This window comes from Asparagus officinalis, chromosome 7, assembly GCF_001876935.1.
Source record: "Asparagus officinalis chromosome 7, Aspof.V1, whole genome shotgun sequence".
NCBI classification, from domain to species: Eukaryota; Viridiplantae; Streptophyta; class Magnoliopsida; order Asparagales; family Asparagaceae; genus Asparagus; species Asparagus officinalis.
In genome coordinates this window covers 109388856-109395905 of record NC_033800.1, presented here as the reverse complement: position 1 = coordinate 109395905, position 7050 = coordinate 109388856, and positions in this window count along the sequence as shown.

Here is a 7050-nt window from a genome sequence, read left to right as displayed (position 1 = left end):
CGTCAGGAATTGGCGAGGTCATAATTGATTTTTTTGAGGGTGATTTTCTGCTGCTCTCCGGAGAAGTTATTAGGCGATGAACGGAGATTTGGTTGTACTCGGCGGAGTTTGCCTTCTTTTAGAGGTGCACTGGTTGCTTTTTGCCTGAGTGCACTTAGACTTAGATTCGACTTGGCGTGTTGGTGTGTTCTCTCCTTTTGAGCTTTCTACGGCTTCCTGGCTTGAGCACGTGCTGCGCTGACATCAGGGGCGCTTGCGAAGGTCCTCGAGTGTCGAACGTTCGTTTGACGGGGACCATTCTGATCTTTGGCGGGGCTGGAGAAGTCGCCGTTCTTGGTGGTTGAGGCTGTTTGCCTCTTCTGTTCTTCAGCTCGCGTTGTACCGGAATCCGTCATAGACTCATCGCTTAGCCGAGTTGCGGCGCAAGCGTTGACGACCTCCTGGCGGGCTCTCTTTTAGAGGTCACAACGCCTGAAAGTGGAGGCTTGGCGGGCGAGTTCCTGATGGGTCGGTGGCACTTCATTTTACCGAAACTTTGGGTCAGTTTTGGGTTTTGAGAGCTTCTGGCTTCTTGAGCCAGTCTTCAAACCACGAGCTTTCTCCCCGGGGAGAACTTTTGATTACGGAGATAGAGCCGGGAGACCGTACTCTCGAATTTGGGTGGTGAATCTATCGACTCTCACGACCGGGGATTGCATCCCGCGCGCGACGCATCGCTCTCGTTGCGGAATCGTCGGCTACTGTGGTCGCCAGATTGTTCGCGTGAACGTTTTCTTTTTCATTTGATAATTGTCATCTTGGATTAAAGATCCGGTCTTATTATAGATACGGTTTCTAAACTAATCGAAAGAAATAAAGAAAAAAATTACAACTTTACTTTTTGTGAACAATCACGAGCTCGCCTGTTTTGGCGGTCGCTCGCTTTGGGCCTTCTTTGCTGCGCCGGAGTTATCGTGGACCACCAGCCGCGATCTAGATCGCGGTCGATCTACACGATAATGACGGTATTTCAATCTCACGCGCAAGGGAATAATAGCGGGGCGATGTATCAGCAGGGATAATCGCTCGGATTCGAGATCTAAGCAGCTTAGATCTGGAGTGTTAGTCTCGTGTAGATCTCAGATCTGTTCTTGCTTCCTCTCGAAGTCCTGCTTTTCTGCGTGGATGGTCACCGGGATGATCTGTACGTCCAACGTTTCAAGTCTTCAAACCAAGTTCACTCCCTTCATCCGGCAGAGTTTCGGCTCTTGAAAATTCACCATCCGTGAAAATGACCAATCTCTAGGCATTTATAGGCTTCAGAACAGTGCCCCGTAAAAGGATACAAGAAACTGCATCGGACCCACATCTGCCACTGCTCAGGCCCCTCCTGGTGGCCGGCACTCGTGATTCGACGCCACCCTGAGGTGGCTGCGCTCATGACTCGAAACGCACGCTCAAGCGTGGGCTGGCCACCGGAGCAACCCGAGGTGCGCTCGGAGCAGTTCCGGCCGACCGCCACCTTCGGGCGTGGCTCGGCTTCCCGGCCCGAGCACCTTGAGGGGCCGTCGCCACCGAGCCACCTCATGGTGGCTCGGCTAAGGCGGCCACCTTGGGTGCTCGGCTTTGGGCGAGCCCCACGCGGCGGTGTTGTTCCTTGTTTTTTCCGTTATTCCCCGTTTGTCCGTGATTGTTGATTGAGACTCTGATATGGTGATCGATTTGGCAGTAAAGTCGGATTCCTGATTTGGCAGTAAATCCGTTTCTGAGTTCGAGTCGAAATTGATCTTGATTCGATCGTGATTCGTCGACGGTCGGCCTCCGGTTGGATGACTGCGTTTTCCTCAACTCATTTAGCTTGATTCTGCACGGGGTGGATTCATCTCCGTTGTTCGCGTGCGATTTGTCGATCTCGTCGCCTCGTTGGTTCATCGGTTTGTGTCGAGCTGAGCTAAGGGACCTATAAGCAATTTTATATGCCTACACTAACGTGCCTACATTGCCCTAGCTGGTAAGCATTTGGGTCCGCGGGCAGACTCGTGGCATAAACTTGCCTGTGTCTAAGTTTTGTTTATAACGCCAACTCGCCAGCGCTTGAGTTTTAAGCATGCATCTCAAACTCGCCTGCGCTCGAGTTTTGCTTGCAGCACGAACTCGCCAGCATTTGAGTCCAGCTTTCAACGCAAACTCACCAACACTCGAGTTTCGCCTGTAGTGCAAATTCGCCAGAATTCGAGCGTCGCTTGCAGAACAAGATTCACCACCAGTTTAAGTCTCGCTTACAATACGAACTCGCCAGCTCGACTGTAACACAAGCTCGCTCGGGCCCGATCTTCGCTTGCAGCATGAAATCACCGGTAATTGAGTCTACCCGTCACATGAGCGAGACGCTGAATGGTGACACGACGAAATGCAGAAGGAGCATGTGTAAGACAAGAAAGTGCAAACTTCGTTAGATGCTTCTAGACAGTACATTTGAATAAAGTTATGACTTTACAACCAGGAGAGACATAACATTACATTCGAGAAGCAAAACATGAAACAGAACATCTTGGATCTACTCCTACCCTACGGGTTTATTCTAGGAGCTTGAAAGACGCAAGCTTGGTTCTGACTGTGGCTATCTTCTCCGCATGCATGACACGAGCTTTCTCCTCTGCCTCATGCTAGACTCGTGCCTCGAAGGAAACGTTAGCGATGTCATTCTCCTGAAGCAGCAGTGGGAGATTACGCCTCTCTCTGGCGAGATCGCCTTCCATCGTCTCGCTTTGAATGCGCAGGCCTGTCAGGACTGATTCCCCCTCTGCGCGCAAGATCGTTCCTAAAAAGATCGAAGAAACGACAGACTCCATGTCAGATTGCAACAGGCAGTGCCGAAGATCCAGACGATCAATAAGGGCCTCTTTGTCTTCTATGTCTCACCTTAGACACTCTTATTACCACATGGCATGACGGTGGACTGGAACCAAGAATAGCTTCACTTCGGACTCCAAATCCGCATGTCACAAGCCCTTCAATTTCGTTAGGAGCAATTCCAGATCGATGAGCCTCATTGAGCACCGTACTCTGAGCATCAAGTCACCCTGGCAACAGAGGAGGGCCACACGGTCCAAGAGGGACTGCTTCAGCTCCGCGAAAGTACCACGATCCTGATCAATGAGTGAGATCACTTGTTTCACGGTGTTCTCCAACTCCTCTAACTGAGCTAGAACGGGGCCCGAAGGTTTAGACTCCGAATCGCGATCAGGAGCGGGAGCCGAAGGAGAGGCATCACCCCCTGCCCTCTTCGCATCAGACGCCTTCACTCGTGGTACCATCCTGAACAAGAAGAAGGCAATCAACGCGGTGCCCCCTTCGATAAGAAAAGAGGGCAATGCATGACGTACGGACCAAGTATGTGTCCGTTATCCAACGGCCCAGATCAGGCGTGGAGAACGAAGAGGTGCATCACATCGCCTTTAATGCGAGACGACATGCCAATGTAGTCTAGCTGGCGGGCACTCGAGACCGCGGTCAGACACGTGGTTACCCCAAACCAGCATTAATTTCATCTTCAACTTGATTTGGCTATGATCAGAATGCGCCTATGGCTAAAGTTCATCTGCGGCTTGAGTTCGCCTCTAGTCAAAATCCACCAGCGGTTTGAACTCGCCTGTGTGTAGAATCCGGCTTTAGGATTCGCCTATAATTAAAAGCCCACCTGCAATGGCCTGACAAAGAGAGATAAAAGCCGAAAGATAAGAGGCAATAGCAATACATGTACAAACGCATTTGGGAAACCAAAAGAGCGTAACATTCATCTAGTCTTAAGACAGTACGTTTGAATAAAGTTATGACTTCACAATCAAACGAGTTATAACACAACGTCAAAAGAAAAATGAAGCAAAGTGTCTTAGACCTAAGAACCTAGTCCAACAAACTAAAGGATGCAAGCTCTGCTTTAACCGTGGCTACCCTTCTTGCATGGTCCTCCTGGGCTTTGTCTTCAGCCTCTTTCTGAGACCGATCTTCAAAACTTGCCCTGGCGGCAGAGTCTTCCTAGCGCAACGTTTGGAGATTTCGAGTTTCCTCCTCAGCGGTCTTGCGGACATTTACACTCTCAGCTTGAAGCCCCCTTAGAGTCGCCTCCGCTTGCTCCAGCTCGACTCTCAGACGAGATACGGTGGAAGTGAAGTCACCTATCCACTCTTCCAGTGAGCGCTGTTGACCCACCCAGAAGGCGACATGGGACCCCAGATCGGAAGTGGCGTCACCTATCCACTCTTCCAGTGAGCGCTGTTGACCCACCCAGAAGGCGACATGGGACCCCAGATCTGCTATCTCCCTAGAGCGGACTTCCTGCTCCTAGGCCTCCCGATGCCTAATGCGAGACAGGAGAGGCTCAACGTCAGCTTCCGGACCCTCTCGCAGCAAGGTCTCTAGACTCGTTAGGCGTGACTCCAGAAAAAAGAGCCTCTGCACATAACGTGTGGCAAGGCGGCATTTGCCCAGCCGCCTGAGATCGGCCACATGATCTTGGAGGGACTGTTTGAAGTCGTCATAGGTCCCCATGCTAAGACTGACGAGGGAAATTACCTGCTTTACAGCATTCTCAAATTCCTCAGCGCGAGCCTGTATAGACAAGGAATATGAGGAGACAGACTCTTGACCTAGAGCGAGTGCTGCAATGGGTGGAACCTTGAGGTAGGGCTCAGCCCCAGACGGCGGAACATGGCTTGAGGCGGAGGAAGCCGTGATTCCTTCGGATTCGTCATTGGAAATCAGGATGGGCTCGGCCGCATGCTCTTTAGTAGTCGGCGCTTCTTCCCGAACTACACAACACGATGGCAACACAACAAAAGTTAGAAACGAGAAGTATCGACTTGACTGGCGAAAGCCTGGACGGAAAGGTACCTTCAACGGCGCTGGCCTCGGTAGCACCCAAGGAGGATCCCCCCTTTCATTTTTTTGAAGCAACTCTCTTCACCTTCGGCGCCATTTCGAGTGTAACAAGAGGAAGCGTAAGTTTTCTCCAGAGAAGATAACAAGGAAACCACAACCTCCCTTAACAAGGGGGAGGGGCGTTAAATACTCATGGCCCGGACGATTGTCCGCCGTTCGATCAGACTGTTCGATACCGAACAGTTAGAAAGTAAGGCTGAATGGTTTGAGATCCCGCGTGAATGGTCGATACCCGGCAGTTTCTAGACACGATCTCTCACTAACGGGCCAGATCGAGCATGGAGAACGAAGAGGCCCATTACGCCGTCTTTAATCCGAAACGACCTACCCACGTCGTCTTAACTGTCGAGCGTATTAAACGCATGAATTAACACGTGGCCCACTAAGAGCGGAACCCGCCCGGAGCCAAATTCGTCGTTTGAACTCATATGATTCAAGCCCGATCAGGCTCGCACACCACTCTAGAATTTGAGTCAGCCCCAATTTCTCTTGCAGATAAAATTCGCCTGCAGATAAAACAAGCATGCAATTGAAATCCGCCGACAGCTAGGATTCCCCTGCGGCCAAACTCTGACTAGTGCGAATCCATGTTGAACAATGACAAAAACAATAAAAAAGGGCGGGGAACACACAAGGGAAATATTGACTAGGAACAAAAAGACAATTCCATTCATTAAAAGAGGTTCGAATACAACGACGAAATCAAAAGCAAATTACAAATCTCTCAGCCACGACTCCACCTCGCGAATCTCCTCAGTACGCTTGAGCTCGAGCCTCCTTAAAATCTCTCAACGATTATCTTCCACGGAGAGCGAAACCAAGTCTTGGACGGTGTGTCTGGCCTCCTTGAGGGCTCGGTCCTTCTCCTCAATGGAACCAACGATCAGTTGCCGTCGAGACTCCAACTCCTCCAACTCCCCCATCAGCTGTTCGCGAGCCTTCTCCTGGTTGACAAGCGAGGCCTATGCGTTAGCAATGATTTGCTTGGTCTTCGCTATCTTCGAAGACAAGCGAGAGAGGCGGGAGTCATCCTTTTGTTGCTCTAGGCTCACTCGTTCGTTCTCGGTCTTGATACTCTCCAACTCTTCCGCCAACCGCGCCTCCAATGATATTGTCTCATCCAGTCGGTGATCGCGCTCCTCCAGTGCTGCTTGAACCTCGCTGGATGCAAGACGAACGATCTCGGAGCTCGTCACGTGAAGGGTAAGCAGCTATCGGATAGCCCGCTCTACCTCTTCCAAACGCTTGAAGTACGGATTAGCCGCGGTGGAACCAAGCTTCTTGATCAAGAAGGCCATGTCATAATCAAGGTCCTCCTTGAACTCCTCAAAGGGGCAGCTCTCTTCCAATGCGAGCTTAACACAGTCAGCTAGAGTGTCCTGGAAGTTAGCAAGGGCTCGAGCCACCTTTCTTTTATGCGAACGCTCCAAAGGAGAGAGGGTAGCCTCATCTGCCACGGACGCCATAGCAAAGCTGTGATCGAGGGGTTGGTAGTCATGACGGTGGTGTTCGCGGGAAAAATTGTGTCTTTCTTCATTGATTCCATTGCACACTCTTGTAAAAGTTTATCGATTACAAAGATCCGGTCTTTTTATAAGATCCGGTTACAATGAGATCAAAAAAGGAAATAAAAATTACAACTTTTCTCTTTTGTCGAACAAATCGCGAGCTCCTGTTTTGCGGTCGCTCGCTTTGTGGGTTCTTCGCCTGCGCCGGGGTTTATCCGTGGACCACCGCGCGATCTAGATCCGGTCGGATCTACGCAGTACGACGGATATTATTTCACTAAGGAAATAATAGCCGGGGGGATTGGTTCACCAAGGAAACAATCGCCCAAATCTCGGGATCAAAGACCAAGCTTTGATCCGGAGTGCGCCTGCGTAGATCTGAGATCCGATCCTCTCGAACTCTTGCCTTATTTGGCGTTGACGATCGCCGAGCACCAGATCTGGATGAGCAAGTCCTCGAAGTCCTAAAGCTTGAATCTTTTTTAGATCTGAGTCTTCAATCCAGCAGGGCTTCGCCTCCAAAAAATCCAACCCTTGAAAATGAACAACCCTTGGCCTATTTATAGGCTCTCTTTACTGTGCCCGCGCACGGAATAGTGTCGGCCACCTATAGGTGGCCAGC